This window comes from Lonchura striata, chromosome 1 (assembly GCF_050655825.1).
Source record: "Lonchura striata isolate lonStrDom1 chromosome 1, ASM5065582v1, whole genome shotgun sequence".
In the NCBI taxonomy this organism is placed as follows: Eukaryota; Metazoa; Chordata; class Aves; order Passeriformes; family Estrildidae; genus Lonchura; species Lonchura striata.
This window is the reverse complement of record NC_140703.1, coordinates 112983485-112997535: the sequence shown is the minus strand read 5'-3', so window position 1 is coordinate 112997535 and position 14051 is coordinate 112983485. Positions and strand designations below refer to the sequence as shown.

The following is a 14051-nucleotide window of genomic DNA, read 5'->3' as shown; positions in this document are numbered from 1 at the left end:
GACATCGGTCCCCAGCCCCGGAGGAGGGCAGGGAATGCACCCGGTGCCCTCGGGGATCTCGAAGAATCCTGCCCGGGAAGCCGGAAAGTTTGTGTTTCAAAGTACCTTAGGTGCATGCTTGCATAAGTAGCATATTTATTCTATATTTATATCTTTTGTAAATAGCTAAATGGGATGTGATAGAGAACAGAACTGCACCTGGAGCTGCCGTAGGTGTGTTGGTGAGGGGGTGTTTGAAAGCTGCGGTTCTCGCTCTCGACAGTTTCAGTTTTTGCTCCACATCAGTGGCTGTGTTTGCCTTGTTCGTTGTCAGGAGCTGCAACCCAGCTGGGACCCCTTTGCCAACGGGAGCGTTCGTGACATGCAGCACAAAGCTGTCACAGCAATGGTTAAAGCCTGACACGTTCGTTTTTTATTTTTTTCTTGGTTTTAGCCACCCTGGGAATGGGATTACGTCGTGCACAATGAACATGAAACTCAGGTTGTGCAAGACTCGCAGTCTCAAGGCCATTTCCGCTGCCAGCCAGCAGCAAAAAGGGGGATTTCAGTTTTGGGTCTTAAAGCTGACATTACTTCAGCCTCACAACAATCACTGACACCTGCAAGTCAGTGATCAGATGGGGATCTCTGATCACAGTTTAAACTTGTCTAAATTTAAAGGGAGATAAACATTCCTCTGGAATTCTGCCTGAATCAGAACATATTTATATCAGCCAATTCATGTCTTTCATTGAGATATTTCCTGATGGGATATCTTAGTTTGGGAATTGTTCTTTTGATATTTTAGGTGTTGTTTTTAATAATAGGCATTTGGTGAACGTGTATGCACACAGAATCACTGTTTTGTGCCTAAAAACTTCCTGACTTTAAAAGCTTATATGTGTTTATATGTAAAGTTTATATGTGACTTTCTACAGTTCTGGATATAATTTTTTTCTTTCTAAGATACATAATTTCAAAGAACACTTCTGCTATTCTTTGAAACGGCTTCTATCCTACTTTTTTATACCTATGTACCAGTTTTGGTGGAAAGGAATTTCCCAATAAGCAAGAAAGACAAATGTGTCTCCATAGCCAGGAATCTCTTTAAGAGATTTGGAAAGGTCAAGTTGCAAACCACTTTGCTGCCTGCATCAGACTTTTGAATGTGGATTGCCTGATGAATTTTTAGTCTATAAAGCAACCTTGTTTTCTATTTCCCTTCTAAATGGTGTTCATGAAGGCCCAGCCTTATGCAGGTAACTTGCCCTTACCTGCAGAATTCATCAGACATGAAATGTAAGGATGTTCTTCTGCCACTGACTCCTTTCCTATGGCACATACTGAACAACCCTGTGGTTGATAAAAGTAGGTTCTCATTGCCAAATCATTGCCATTACGTATAAATTTTCATGTCTTATGACATAAACAAAAAAAAAAAAAAAAAAGAAGCAGCTGCAGCTGATATGTGAGGGAAGAGTATGGTTCCTTGTATTTACACTGAATAGTGTACAATAAAAATGCTTTTTTTTTTTTAACACAGATATTTTATTATGGCATTTGCTAGCAATAAATCAGTGTATTTGGCTCAGGGTCAAAAGAGAGACCTCAGCTACATGATCTTTGCCCTACAACTATCCCATCAAAAATAAGATGAACAATAACAGACAGGAGCATGTGGAAAGTTTTCTTACCATAAACTTACAGAAAAATTCAGACAAGCAGCTGAGTTCCTAGAGTGATTTTTAAAACTTCCTAATTGTTGACAGCTAATTTGTCCTCTCTTTAGTGTGGACACACGACTTAACACAAAGCTGTCAGGAGAAGAAAGTGACTCCTCTAGCTTGTGTGTGGCAAATATGTTGCCTATGGACTTTGAAACTGGAAACACTGGGAGGATTTGGGAAAAAAAAAAAAAAAAGAGGAAAACAATATCCCAGTTTGTCTGGGCTCTTCGAGAAGTGAGAGCTGTTTGCTTTCAAATGTGTGTCATGCAAAGAGAACTGGTGGATTTGCAAAACACCCATCTTATTAATACAGTTATTGAGAATCCAGGGTGAAACAGAGACATACCTCTGCATAGATAGAAGAAAAGATCTCAGACAGATTGAACACCTCTGGGGACAGGAAAAAGGGGTGACGTGGCTGTGTGTGGTGTGTAGGACTTCAGCTGTATTTGGAGTCAGCCATGAAAGAAGTGCTGTGACATCTGAAATATATCACATCCTTGTGGAGTGGTGTCCACAAATCTCTGGTTTTTGCACTGTGGAGGTTTCAGAGCGTGGCACTAAAGCTGTACTAAAGTAAAGTATGACTTGCAACTGGGAAAAAAGTCAAGAGAGAAATCATAGTAGCTGTGGCCACTTGTGCCATTTTATGTAGGGGTAAAAACAAAAGAAGGTACAAGGCATGAATGATTTTGCAACACTTTCCCAGCACTTTTTCTCTGCCTACAGAGAAGCTAGTAGAATTAGCAAATGGAGAAAGGATACTTAATAGAGGATGAGAGGAGGATTTGCAAAAATATAATTTTTTTCTTTAACTAGTGGAGACAGTGGAGTAAGACAGCAAAGCTGACTGCTAAGAACAGTCTGGTGATGAGGGAAAAGATGCAATTGCAATTAGAGTACCTTGTGATTCTGAGAAAACCATTTGTGAGAAGTGAATGAACAAAGAGGAAACAATAGTTTGTTTTGTTTTCACACCAGGCACTCAGAGAATTGGCCAAAAATATCACTTTTAACACCCAAATTCCAAGATTGTTCCATGCAAAAGAGGAAACCTGTAGCCCTGTAGTGTTTTGGGCAATATGTATTCTGTGTGTGTGGCAGCAATGACAATCAATTTATTTTCCAGAGAAGGAATGTACTGTGTTATATTTAGTTATGTTGTTAAAAAGGAGCACCGATATTCACAGTTCTTTATTAATTGTGCATGTTAAGATAGTTGATTTCCTGTTGTTTTAGGAATAGCAAGGGAATAACTGCCTCAGGTTTACTTTTGCCAGCTCACTGTGTGTGGGCATATTAAAAAAAAAGAAAAAAAAAAATCCACCACACCATGGTATGTCACTGCTGAAAATGTCTCTTGAGCCTCTTATATTCAGGCCACATTATGCTGCATGGAATTCCAAAGAGAAGAGTGCTCTTGCTGTCTGAATTGCCCTCTGCTCCTTTGCTAAGTTTCATTTCTGTCAAATATCCTTTGCTCTGATCATTTGCTCAGGACATGAGAGAATGCATCAGAGAATCAGTTTGGGAATAGAGTTCACAGGTTTTAGAGTGTGAAATGCCTGCTGGAGAAAGGTTACTTTCTTTTGCCTAGTTTCACTCCACTGAGTATAAGAATGACAAGAGAGAGAGCACAGATGAATAAACTCAACCTCAAGCCAGATGCAGATGCCTTTAGCTGAAGAAGAGAAGGACCAGATTGTCTGAAACCATCCAGCAGTTTTCTTTCTCCAACAGGAAGTTGTTTGTTTTTAGGACAAATTCTTCAGCATGTCATTTCTGATCCCACATAACACACAGATCACTGGAAATCCTCTGAGCAATTAAAAAAAGCCCATCACAGCTGAGCCTGGATCCCAGTGACTGGCAAACTCTGACAGAGAGCATGAAGAGGGAGTCCATGGGGCATACATTGGCTGCTCTCTGGTTAAAACTAAAACATAAAGGTATTTAAAACCTACCAAAACTAATTTCAAACCTCAGCCTTACCAAACTATGGTAAGATGAAGTCCATGAAATGTCCTACATTTGAGGTCTCTTTTTGTTTGCGATCATGGTGATCTTCTGTGAAGAGAACTAATGAAATGTTCAGAGAAAATGCTTAAGAGCCATTGTGACAATATCTGAATGTGAAACATTAGTCAGATGTAAACACAATTAATAAAGTCTCAAGACTAATATTTACTTAAGTAAATAAAATGCAGCAAAAGTATTTGCTGTACAAATTAAATATTACATCAACAATTTTTAAGAAGCAGATTAAAAGAAAGAATATTATCCATAATTTTATATATATATAATTGTAACTTGATTATCATTATGTCAACATAACTGCTAAAATAAATGAGCTCTGATTTGAAATTATAAAACATATTAAGCATGGGTTTGAAAACTGATATTGTATTCTAAGTCTAAATGGACCTTATAAAAAGCTATTTTAAGAACAGGTGTTGTAAAAAAAATCTTAACACTATGTTAGAAAGTAAAAATTTATCTGTTCTGCTCTAACCTTCTGCCATGAAGTAAAGAATCTAGCAAATTTTGGAAATCAATCTCTGATATGAAAATATTTCCTCTTGAAGAAAAATAGCCGTAATCCTGGATACATTAGTGCCAGAGCAAAACAGTGCCCATCACATACCAAAAATAATGTTTTAATATTGTCTTTAGAAAAAAAAAAAAAGAAAAGTCTTTATTTGTTCTCATAGCACAGTAGAATAGGAAACCATGTAATGCAACAGGATATGATATAGGTGCCAATTAGTGAGAAACAGGAACTGAAATCTGTGTGACAATGTTGTTTATTAAAGTATTTGATAAAATATGGTACTACTACTAGGATTTGATGAGAACTGTAGTTTGGTTTTATGGTAAAAAAACAGGTTTGGCCCTTAAATAACTCAAAAAATTCCCTTTGATACCACTCGGAACACAAGTGCAAAGTGTAGATATAGTGCAGTGTGACATTTGGGTTTTTGAAAATGTGGTTGCAGGACAGATGGGTGGTTGGGCTGAATTCCCCTAAAAGCCCTGTCTTTCAGGAGGTGCAGTGGTCAGGACATTAAGCCTCATTCCATAATGGCTTAGAGGAAGGTCAGTAGCTGTCAGTACAGTGAGTACAGGTGGGGATCTACCAGTGGATGCTGCCTGGATTTTTGTGTGTGCTGCCATGCCAGGAAAAGCAGCCATGGATGTGCTGCCTCGTTCTTCTACTCACAGCAGGGCAGGGCTCACCCCAGAAAGTCAAAAAGGAGCAATATTGCATGGCTGATCAGCTGTCCAACATCTTCCTCCAGCCCCTGGTGCTCAATGTCTTGCACCATTAATTGCATGTATGTAATATTTGTGTAATATTTTAATTCTGGATTTTCCAACCTCTTTACTTCCTTTTTTTTCCTGGCACTTGTCTCCAGCTAATATTGCAATATGGCTTCTTTGTCCTTTTCCCATCACTGATGTTGGTGTGATGTGATGCAGGCAAGATTTGGTGGAACAGCATACACTGCTGTACTAATTACAGCTCAGAGAGAGAGAAGTGGGTTCTATTCCTCAGTTTTGTTTGTCAGCTTGCTCAGAGAGAGAGAAGTTTTGTTTGTCAGATTATTGACTGTGACTTTATTTTGCAGAGAGAGAAAGAGAGAGAAGGAGAGGAGGAAGGAAGGATCTACTTCACAGAGCTGTAGGTGCTTCTGTGACAGGTGACGGCAATAATGTCATCTTTGTCTAGACACGTTCTGGAGATATTACACACCCTGTTTTTCATTTCTGAAGGGCAATTCTTAAGACTTTGTTATTTTGTATGAAAAGAAGTCATGACCTGCCATAACTTGATGATATTGAAATGAGTTTTTTGCCTTTAATGACTCAGAAATTATTTTTTTCCCAGGGTAATGAAAGATGTTATCTGGCAGGGTATTAGCTGCTTGACAAACACTGCCCTTTCTGATGTTGCTTCCCTGAAATTCTCCGGACAGCAGTGAAAAGGAGAAGAATGTTGCCGTTCACCTACACACACATGGGTGGTCATGCTGCACAGCCATGTGGAGCAAACATTGACCCCTGCCTTTGGGACAGCTGAGGGACCTTGCTCCAGAGAATGGAGAACACTCCTGCTCTGCCATCTGGCTCCAGCCCTTCAGCTTCCCCAGCCATCAGCACTTCTGGGACCTGCTCCTGGGGAAATTGGCTTCAGCCACAACCCACCTTTGCCACAAAGAACAAACAAAAAACCCCCAATTTGCTTTCTGAACATGCTGCACCAGAATAATGAGAAAGCTGGCTGGCCTCCAAGGCTGACAGACATCCCTGCCACCTCCACCCAGGCTCCCTTCAGACGTCATCCTTTTGATCCCAAAGGCAGTAGCAAAGAGCATCTGGAGACTCCAGCCTGTTTGTTCCCACAGGTACCTCACTCACCTCATGTCTTGTTTGGGATCTGTGTTTGTTCTGGTGACTTTGCAGAGGCTGAAGGATCATTAAAGCTGCTGTTTTGACTCCTCTAAGCCACCAGAGTCAAAGGGCCCTGAGCTCTTCAGCAAATGCTTGGCTACAGCATCACCTCCAGAAAGACCTCCAGGTTTAACCTCCAGCCCCAAGACAAACACATCCACATGGATCTGTTCTGTCAGTCAGGGGCTCATTTCCAGAGCTAATTGTTCTTATTCTTAACAACTTCTCCCATGGCAGTGGCCTGGATTTGCTTCCAGTCTTTGGTTTCCTTTCTCATTTCTGTGCTGGAGTGAAGAGCCTTGCTAGAGTGACTATCTCCTCTCCCTCAGCCAGCCATTTGATGGGCTTTGTGCCTCAGCATTGCACTGAAATATATTTCTGCTTTTTGTGAACATTGACTTTTAATTGCACTTCTTGCTTTTCTGCAGCTTGAGGAATTATTGACTGTTGGTATAGGACACAAAAAAGCACAACACGAGCCACTGCGATGGCAAGGTAAAAAAGAAGAAAGTTTATTTTCTGACTCCAACTTTTATAGTTTTCCAAAGGTGACAGTGGATTGGAGAGTGAATGGGCCACCTCTCCAAAGACATTGGACAAACCACCAGTATATCAACTTCTTCCACCCCACAAAGGAATGTAAAACAATATGTTGTTTATAGAAAATGTGTGGGAAAGTTTTCTAACAGAATGCAAACTCAGAAGGCTTTAGAAAATCTTAAGAATCAGGGCGACAATTGACATGGCCTACTGTTCTTCACCTGTACAGCAGTGCAGCTGAGGGTGGAATGGAGCCCAAATTCAAAGGCAGTTCGATGAATGAGTCAGTACAACATGACTGATGTGCTCTAAACATGCAGAATCAGGTCCTTAGGCTCTACTCCATCCGAGGAGTGATATATCAGACAGATTTAAAGTCTATGAACACTTGTGTCTATTCTTAGCAGGGCATTGAAAGTGCTGTCTTCATTGCACTGTTAACAGACTCTTCCCAAAAGGTTAAGTGAAAAATGGAAAAAGAAGAACAGAAAGGCAGGCAGAAATACAAAATCCTGGCAAACCCACCTTTAAGACCAGGTGACTTGCATAAAAAAGCCTAATTAGGTTAAAGGTTGTCGAAACTGAATTTGTGAGAAGGACAGGCCAGAGTTCAGCTTTTCCTCCATCATCTTTATAATTCTACTGTACCTCAGGAAAAACAGGTCCCCAGTTCTGTTATTTTAAAAATGCAAATAATCTGCTCTTGTGACCAGTAGACAATTTTTTAAGAGTCTTAAGTACATACATTCTAAATGTTCTTGGTTGTACAGGAAGCTTTTATTTTTTTTAAGTGTGCTAATTCATACTCTAAGTTGAAACACGGCAATGTTGCCCTTGTAAAGACAAATATTTATTTTATTATTGAAAGCGCAGGACAGTCATTCAGCTTTTGAGGTCTGACATTGCTGAGAGAGGTTTTAAGATTATATTCTGAATGTTTAAGAGATTACAGGCTTAGTTTTCTAGAGCACATATTAAGTTTCTCTGGAGTGTGAATGAAGTGTCATTCTACTCTTTGAGTGTGTTTGTATTAGCGGGATCTGTCCAAGTCTGTTATTCTGCAACACACAGGATTAACAGGCTATATGCTCCTGCTGTACCTCAGCTGAGGTGCAGAAATGTGCATTTCTCATCCCCTCATGAGCACGTTGGTGTGTGCTTGGCACACAGCAAGACGAGGAGTGGAGGACTGCTGATGGATGTGCAGCTGTGTCCCTGCTCTGTCCTCCCTCTCAAATCCTCAGGAGATTTCTTAGGAGCAAAAAAGCTGCTGAGCAATGGTTAGACCTTCTCTGAGTGACTGTTTTAGGGACTGACTAATCTCAGCAGTGGTTATTTCCCTTGTTCCAATCAGTTTTATTTTATTTCCCAAAGTAGGTCAACTCAGAGTTTGTGTTGTCGCACATCCCTCTGAAAAGTTGTCATTGTTTGATGTCTGTTGTTAGGATTTAGTGTATTTTGGCTGTGGGAGAGGAAACAACAGATGATTACAGACATTCAGGGAGGAATTTGCAAGAGTCTATGAACTGAAAGAAAGTTTGGGATTACTTTTCTTGCCCTAGTGGTTTTCACTCCCACTCAGTGTATAATTCATCAGCCTTGATAGAAAGGAACATTGACCTTACAACTGCTCTAGAAAAAATATTGGGGTTTTAAAGTTTTGTGGGTTTTGTGTTTTTGTTTTGGTGGTTTTCTTTCTTTTTAATGGACCATTCATTTAAGAATCCCAGTTTTCTTGCATGCTACTCATGTAATCTACATAGTAGATGCAATCCATATTGTACTCTGCTTTCAGAATATCAGAACCATGGCAAGGGAAATGCATGGATGTATTCACATATGCATGGATCCACAAGAAATATAAGATGACGATCCATATCCTTCCCTTGACCATTTCATTTTTGAGAACTTCCACCCATGAGCACAGGAGGTTAGAAAAGGAAGCAGTGGGAATGAGAACCACAGTGAACAAATTGGCAACACGACACACATCACAAACTCAAAATTCAGCAGACATTTATCTTTTACTTTGTTCTTTGCATTCCATACAGAGATTTTCACCCAGATTCCAATCTGCTGGAATAAAAAATGTGAGTGCATGTGAGGAAAGAGCGCTCAGTTTCCCCATTTGTGCTGATTCCCCCAACCAAACACCTGTTTTTCCTCGTGGGGACACGTGGGGTTTTCCTGGAATCACAGCTGGAAGGGTCTCAGTGGAGCATGCAGGCAGAGGTGCTTCCTGTGCCTGTGAGCTCCTCACTGGGCAGCCCAGGCTCGTCCACCCACGCAGCCACAAAAGCAGAACAAGCTGTGAAAAGCCAGAGATGCTGAGGCAACACTCAGTGACACGATGGAAAATGTTGTACGTGGTGTGGCGCATTTCCAAATAAGCACAAACAGGAGTGGCAGGGATGTGGAAAAGTGTGCAAGTGCCTCAATCATCCCCGGTGAGACTGGTGGAGGGCATCCCATCCTAATGGGAATGTTGCTAGCAGTGGAAATAATTTAAGAGAATTTGGGATAATTCCGTCCCTGAAATTTGGGGGGATTTAATTTAGATCTGCAATCTGGACCCACAATACCAGATATACCTCTGATATATATTACAAATGTTTTTAACTTTACTATCTCCTTGGGATTAATCAAGTCTATTCATTTCTAGATAAGATTCCTTACCAGTAACTTTTATTTTTTTCCCCAGCCAGTATCAGACTCCAATGAGTTATCTGGACTGTTTATGTCCTCATGGCTCCTAAATGTATTTGTTCCAGGATTACTCCCCAACAGTGTGTTTTAATTGTTTCTGAGAATCTTATTTTTGGTTCATGACTATGGCTTTGTGTGAAGCCAGTCCAGTAGGGTCTTGTCTGAGCAGAAGGCATCCATTTGGTATGCTTCTAATTCCCACTAGAAGGATAAAAATATTTGGAAAGCCACTAAAAGGAAAGGAAGTCCTGCAGGGGAGAACATCCCCTGCTCTAATACCACAGCCCCGAGCATTTTCTGAGTCATATTTTGTAGAAAACATTAATTTTCTGCTGAGACAATGTCCAAAAAGGGCGTCCCAAGGTTGTTGTAGAGCTTGTTGGGGGTTTCACTGGGGCTGTGCTGAGGTCCAGCTGTTGAACACAAGGTTGCCCACATGGCAGGGCTGCTTTTGGCACTGTGTTCAGAGACAGGCAGGGTTTTTACTCTGCTGAGGGGGTGTAGCTGAGAAAAGAGAGGTCTGTGAGGCTGATCCCTGCCTGCACTCACACCTCAGCAACAGGCTTTGCCAAAAGGTGATGGACTTTGAGCCAGGGACAGCACCACGAGGTGAATTAGACTGAGGCCAACAACAAGAAGCAGCAGCAGAGCTCTCTCTCCTCCCAGCTGGCAGTGGTGCTTGCATTGAGAGTGTTTTATATGGCCTTTCCTCAAGTGCTGAAAGCAATTATCTCTAATAATTATCCAGTAAAATAGTAGTGTAACAGTAATTTAATGTGATTGCTTTGGTTCTCTGTCTGCTTCTCATCTGCTGCCAGACTGGATGTGAAATGAGGTTGCCCAGAACGAAACAATAACATACAGATGGAATTGTACCAGCTACATTGGCTTTATTTTCCGTTTTCCTGTCAGCCCTCAGGAGTTTATATTTTCTGATTACTATCCTGTTTCTATTCAGATATGAAAAGCCTTTCAATTACACCATTAGAAGCAAGATAAAACACTTTCAAGTATGTTTACAGGATGATTTTTAAACTTGTGGACTAAGAAATCCTGTTCTTTTCTCAGATTCACAATCCTGTACAGTTCTCTCAAAATGAGATACATTTCACTGTTCTAACCTATAAATAATCATTGCTTTGGTAAGCACTTGAAAAGGTTAAAGAGAAGAGTATTTTTATATGTTAGTGTTTGTGTAAAAGACCTTGTGGATACTGATGGAGGCTTCCACCCTCCAGGCAAGTAGGCTTTGTAACTGAGGTCACACAGGTGTCAGACTGCCTCAACAAAGGATTTACAGAATCAAGACCTCAGTGTTCTACAAAGTCACCACAAAGGTCAGCATAAACAGTCTCTGAGTACCTAATGAAATAACATAAACCTAATCTCATCCTCATGCCAAAAAAAGACAATAATGTGGTTGTGGAAGAAAAAAAAAAGGTGTGGTTTTATTACACACTGTGGAAGAGATATGAAAAAGGAAAGCTGAAAGTCTAGATCTGAATCAAGATCATTAAGAGTCAACAAGATCTTATTTACATAAGTGAAATCTTAACCACGACTTAATAGGGAAATAACACAGAAATCTCATAAATTTTGGGTAACCCCTGGCCTGGGAGACAGCCTGTTTTTGTCAGTTTATATACCTACTGTATATTTGGAAGTGTTAATTGAGCAGCTCTTGCAGCACTAGAGGGAATATTAGTCTAAGTCAGGGAAGAATTTTTTAGGTCCATATTTTAAGCATGCCAGCAAATAGTGTTATCAAAACTCTATTGTGTTAAGAATGTTTCCTGTCCTTTTAAAAGCATTTTAAAAGAATGTTTTCATAGGGACTGTAGTAGAAACAGACACTAAAACTTAGTCATAATTGTATCCAAACAAGTGCTATCTGCTTGTGATTTAGTTAAATAAAAATGTGACCTTATTGTCTTAGGTCAGCTTTGAAGAATTAAAATAAACATATTTTATTTATCAAGAAAAGAGTTCAAAATGCTTTAGTAGGATTTTCATTGTATATCAAGTTTAGGGCAGTAAAGAGGAAGTGTTTTGCAGTTTATGTGATAATTTCATTCATTATGAGATGTAGTTAAGGGAAGAGACTTTCTCTCAAAAAAAACCCCCATGAATTCTGGGAATGCAGGAAATGTAAGGCAGTCTTATCTAGAATTTAAGTAAGATCTCTGCCATCTCAAGAAATATCTTTGGTTCTTTAGCCTGAGGACAATACTATGAAGTTGCAGACAAGGTGAGAAAAATTTATTGAAAATTCTCAAGCCAAGTCCACTGATCAGCCAGAGGATCAGATCCTATTATGGTGCTAAAGTACCTGCAGATAATAGATCAGGCTTTATTCTTCAGTATCCTAAGAGGATGATGGGAATAGCTAGTTGTTTCACCAGAAAAAGTAGGGCCAGAAGTCAGAGCCCTTGAACCTACACAAACTCCCCAGCTGGTCACCTTTGAGCAGATGATGAGCAGTGTCATCTCCCATGATTATCCAGTTCTGGTTGTTCTCTGTGTGATATCTCTGTATGGTCAAAGCTTTTGTCTTTTAAAAGAGAAAAATACACAGTTGTGTGCAGCTCTTAGGCTGCAGTGTCAGCCAGGTTTTTATATTGTGAGGGGAATTAGACATAATCTTTTGTATTGTGGGCTGGATAGGGAAGTTCTCTTCTCTGGTGAAGAGATTTCTGCTGAGGCCACCATGAGCTTGTGGCTCTCATGCTCTCTGAGAGTCAGCATCCCAACTCTGTGGGAATGGGCTTCTCCAACAAATAATACTGTAATACCAGTGATAAATCTGTAGTGCTTTAAATTGTGTGGATGGTTTATAGTTCTTTTGATATCAGACACAAAGATGTTTCTGGTGTTGAAGAGCTATCATTAGGAACACCTATTTCTCATAAAAGCATTGAAATTCTTGAAGAAATAGGTGCCAAAAAGTGATAAACACACAGCATACTAAAATCTGAGTGTATCCACTTTATTAGCTCATATTAGTACCTTAAAAGTAGAAACACAGTCAGATGCCTGTGGCATGCACAGACTCCGTGGTTGCTTTTCTGCTGTTTTAAAGTCACTCAGCATTAATCCATAACAGACTTAGGCCAAGAACTTTGTCTAAGACTTCCCACAGCTGAGGATGCTCAAATATGAATCCCAGTGTAATATGAGATCAACTTGTGCAAGATGGATTCCAGGCTTTCAACATCAGCCATTTATTTTTTTCTTTGATCCTTGTAGGTTCTCTGCTTCAAACTCTGGGTAGGTTCAAGCTGAGACCCTGCCTTCATTTTTAATCTGATGAATGGTTGTTGTTTTGGCTGAAGAGACACCACAGAGGCTGCTGGTCCAGACCAAGAGCTGAGAGGCCTAAAGAGCAAGAAAATAAACTGTGGCAGCCCTTAAGAAAACAAAAGCATTGCCCCTCTGAAGTACAAAATGTGCTTCAGTCAGAAAGGACCTAGACTCCAAAGTATGAGTGTGAGTAATATGGGAAAGAAGTGGCTTTTTAGAGAACTTTCAGGGACTTTAAAAAGGCAAGAAACTGCTTGTTGTTGCTCATTAAATCAAGAATATCCACATATAACCACAGGAGTGACCCCCCAACACTGCCAGGAGCTGGTGGACACTCCAGACCATGGGAAGGAGGAGGGAGAGTCAGGAAGGGCAACAGGAACACAAGACCCCCACTGGCCCAAGCTCATGGAAAGAGGCTCCCAAATTCTCTCTTTTAAGTAAGGAAGGCATGGCAGTAGAAGTTGTTTGAGAGGGAATATGCTGCTTCTCACATGTATGGAGATTTCTGTAGGTTCAGCTCAATGATGTGTACTGGAGAGAGAATGCTGGGGGATGCTCAGGACCAGCACAAATCCACATGGAGCAGCAACTTCCACCAGGTTTATTTCAGCCCCTGGGTTGGATGAGCTCCAGAAATATCCTGAAAGGAATTTTGGGGTTTGCTCCGTACTTGTAAGTGACACAGGGTCCCTGAGGTGTGGCACTGTGGCAGAGAGCACACCCTCTCTTGAACTCTGGTGGTATCTACAGGCACGCAAAAAAAAAGGACTTAAACAAATCCAAATGCAAAAAAAAACACACCCACCAATTAAAATTTTTCTGGAATTAATCAAGTGTGTACAGAAGTCACAGGGTTTATACCACAGAGCTGTTATTGGCACTGGCAGGGATATAAGCATGGACACAGTCACACACTGAATTGCACAATCCTAACACAGCTTTCGTATAGATAAAGATTTTTCCAGCATAATTTAAAAATAGTCTAACAGAATAATTTATGTTGTATTGATTTGCATTGATGTGGAAGAAAATATTCAGCAGTTCCTGATGGGAAATATAAGCTCCTGGAATGGAGAAAGTGGCGGTGAGTCTTGCATATGATTAAATCAGGTGTACTCTTAGAAACTCTTTTATTCAGGCATTCAAACTCTTTTATTCTTCCTTACTGGATATATAAATCATAGTGCCAAATTTTATTTATTTCTGTACAAAAATTTGCGTGCGCAGAATCAGTTTTCTGCTCCCTCAGGATGCATACTCAATAAGGAGGCTTTTATTTCCTACAAGGAAACTCCAAAAAATTCTGGGCCAACAATGCTATATATTGCTTGTGTACCTACTTTT

General features: G+C 40.3%; 1 long non-coding RNA gene across 1 annotated transcript in view; it reads left to right on the top strand.

Annotated features, from left to right (window-relative positions):
* Nucleotides 1-14051, top strand: part of LOC110475696 (uncharacterized) — a 338194-nt gene that overhangs the window by 27330 nt on the left and 296813 nt on the right. Inside the window, exon 2 of the long non-coding RNA XR_014957025.1 lies at nt 5596-13791. This is a non-coding gene — a long non-coding RNA (uncharacterized LOC110475696). The remainder of the gene's footprint in view (nt 1-5595; nt 13792-14051) is intronic.